The following is a 3,638-nucleotide window of genomic DNA, read 5'->3' on the forward strand; positions in this document are numbered from 1 at the left end:
CTAGCAATTGTAAATTTTCAAAAATTTGCATTTGCAAATAAAATTCGCAACTTTTAAAAACTGTGTTTGTTAAATTTACCAGGAAATACCTAAATTTAACTAAAAAAAAAAAAATATTTAAAATTCAGGTCAAAACAATTATTTAAAAATTTTATTTAAATTTGGTAAATACAAGTTTATATCAAATGTAAATAAAAACAAAATATTTCCAAAAAAATTTGCAAGTTAAATATAATAAATTTTTTTTCAGAAATATTATATATGATATATATTTTTTTTAGAATCCAGCACAGGAAAAAGGGTATAAACAAAGTAACAAAGTTGGGAGTGACCGACTAGGAGATATATATTAAGAAAGTAAAAGAGCTGGGAGTGCCTGACTAGTAGACACCTGTTACCCTGAACAGAGCTGATATTTCCTTCATTCAAGGCTTCTTATATGCACACCTCATAGCTTCTAGAAGAGTGCAGAAGTACAGTAAAAAGTGCTCTAGTCGGGATTAAAGCCTGCGAGCTGCTACCCTGCCCATCAGCCTGACATAGGGACGCAGAGTACAAGGTGTCGGCTAGCCAGTCACACCCAACCGAAGCACTCAATCTACATTCAAATATATGTAATATATATATAATAAAATTGAAAAAAAAAAATACATAAACAAATATATATATAGATAATACATAATATAATAGATATAGAAAAAAATACAAAGGCTTCAACTCTTATTCAGTCTTTTCTGTCAATCTGAAGAGTTCAATTAAAGTTCCATTACATGCGGAGCAGCCGTTGTTCACATTGAATTTGGGGGCAGAGCGTAGGCTCGGGCTTTCAGCTGGTATTCGAAAGTAAAATCCACTTAATGAAGGAAATCTATGGATTAACTGTAAATCGCTGATATTACGATATGCAGCATATGTACAAATAGCTACAAACTAGGCCCACATCAAACATACATATATATATATATGTATGTATACATGTATGTATATAGTATATAGGTATCGATGGGACTGGCTGGCATTGGAGGGCGGCCTTGGGGCATGGCGCGGCCCATGGGGCTGGGCTTGGGTCATAGAGCTGGGCAACCTTTTTGTTGTTGTTGTTGTTGTTGCTGTTTTGTTTTGGCCCACTGCCCCTGAACATAATCAGAGACGCAATCGCGTCATGGCCTGGTGCAAAATCTAACGCACGCCACACGCTCATCGGACTTGGGTGATGGCTACGGCTCTGGTTCACGTTCAGGTTGAGGCTGAGGCTGAGGGCTTGGCGCTTGGAGCTTAGACGATTTTACAAATCGAATTTGTGTCACATTTTTATTTTAATTTTTTTTGCATGATATTCAAAAAAAATGAAAAAGCAACAGCAACAGTAAAAAAAAAGGTAAAATCTTGTGCATTGACCTTTTTCCAAGCGAATGCCAGCCGGGTTAGCTGACAGTAATCCTCTGGGCAGCACTCCCCCTCTCTCTCTCTCTCCCTCTCCCTCGCGCTCTTTCTCACACTCTCTCTCGCTCTCTGTCTATGCGTGTGCGTGTGTTATGCTGGGCTTGTGCTTGTGCTTATGCTACCATTGGGCATTAGCCCAGCCTGACCTGGCTTAATTCTTAACTAGTTATGGCCCAGGACCTTAAGTAAACAATTAGTTGGGCACGAATAAATGAAGCGCTATAAAGTGCGGTTGCCAATGTGTGTTGGCCACGTTATTAGATTGTCATGCCATATACAAACGTAAAGCTATATATATATCTATATGTGTACATCTATATATATAGACGCACTTTTGATACATATAGGCGCCGCACGACGCTGCAAGGAGTCCAAACGCCAAACGGCATAAAATGTCAAGGACGTTAAAATTTACGTTTTGAGGTTGCCACGCTTCGTTTGGCACTTGGGCAGCAGCAAAGCAACAGCAACAGCAACAGCAATAGCAACAGCAATAACAATAACAACTAACAACAAACAAGAGCAAAGCACAAGCTCTTCTCACTGGCATCTCTGAGCAAAACCTTAGCGACATCCAATTCCGAAAACCCACTTTTACATCCAATGCAACCGAGCTGAGGGTGTGCGTGTGTGTCTCCCTCCCCCTCCCTCTCTCTCTGTGTATGTGCGTGTGTGTGTGTGTGTGTTTGTTGCAGTGTTTGGCTAATAGCGCGTATGAGTAATATTCCATGTGGTCATGCCCGGGAGCAACTGCCAGCAATACTAACGAGTAGTGCTGCAACTGTGGCAGCAACAGCAACAGCAGCAGCAGCAACAGCAGCAACAGCAGCAGCAATACCAGCAGCAGTCCTGCTCGCAGCAGGACACAAATTTATTTATTTGCCTCCACCTGTCGCCTGCAATTGTTGCGGTCCGCACCACAGTCACAGCACGGCACGGCACAGCACACGAACAAGCCGCAAAGGGCAAGACAAGCATGGACTATTTAAGAAAATATAGCCATCTATAGATTCCATTCTCGACCAGCTAACAATACCCATAGACGTTATTCACTCCACTAACTGCCTTCATTTCGAATGGGCTTTGAACTGATTGAGCAAATGTTAACATTTTGCTGAATGATGCCTTGGACCCAATGCGAGAAAGCAATATATTCATATTATATGCGTATATAACAATTGTATACGAGACTTGCTCAAAAAGTATTCATTCATTCATGAATATCTTTTTCGTCTCCTGCCTCATCTATGATAGCTATTGCGGATGTTTTGTATTCATTATTGCTCGATTGCTATTGATAGCAAACAAAAATTTAAATGTTAGCTCACATATATATTTGCTCTGCCTCTCTCCTGAAGCCACAAGACCATAAATAGATCAATAGAAGCTTATTAACTGACTTAAATCAAGTGACCCACTAAATAAATACAAAATATATATATTTATATATATGGCTGCACAGATTATCTGCCAAATGCCAATGTTGACCCACTTGGAGCGACCACAGCCAAAATGTTTGCGAGTTCGAACCCGTTGCGAGGCTTAATTCAAACTTGTTGTAAAAACCAGGAAAAAAAGCCCGGAAAAAAAGACAAGGAGGAAAGTAATGTCCTCTTTGGTGCAGTTGCTAAACAATTTTTTATCTGCGTTTTATGGCCAGCCATGAAACTTAAATTGCTCGTATACCCTAGCGGCAAGCACTTGCGGCCACACAAGCAACATGTGCGGCCGGCCGGAGTGATACCCTTTACGATTGCCATAGCGCAGCAACTCTGAAATATTAAATACGAAATATGAAATCGATTCGACTCGAAGCTTGTCCATAATTCTATATATGTATATTATTCTATATTATAGTCCATAGACATACTCAAGTTCAAGTAGAACTTTAACGTTTATGTCATACGCAGAGGGAGGCGTGGCAGAGCCCACATAATAAATAGATGACTAGCCGAGTTGCTTTAGCCCTGCCCGTCTGTCCATTCATAAGTCAGTGCGTACATTCAACTCTCCTCTCTCTCTCTCTCTCTCTCTCTCTCTCTCTCTCTCTGCATTCTACATTCATTTTATTCATACTATTCATTCTCAACTAATATGAGATGTAAAACAATTCTCAAAATTCTCAAAGATAAATGGCCAAGCAGAGTCTATAAAGTAATGTGTAAATTATTTGTTATTTTTGTTAGTCAACAAGC

This window comes from Drosophila mojavensis, unplaced genomic scaffold (assembly GCF_018153725.1).
Source record: "Drosophila mojavensis isolate 15081-1352.22 unplaced genomic scaffold, ASM1815372v1 contig_136, whole genome shotgun sequence".
Classification (NCBI taxonomy): domain Eukaryota; kingdom Metazoa; phylum Arthropoda; class Insecta; order Diptera; family Drosophilidae; genus Drosophila; species Drosophila mojavensis.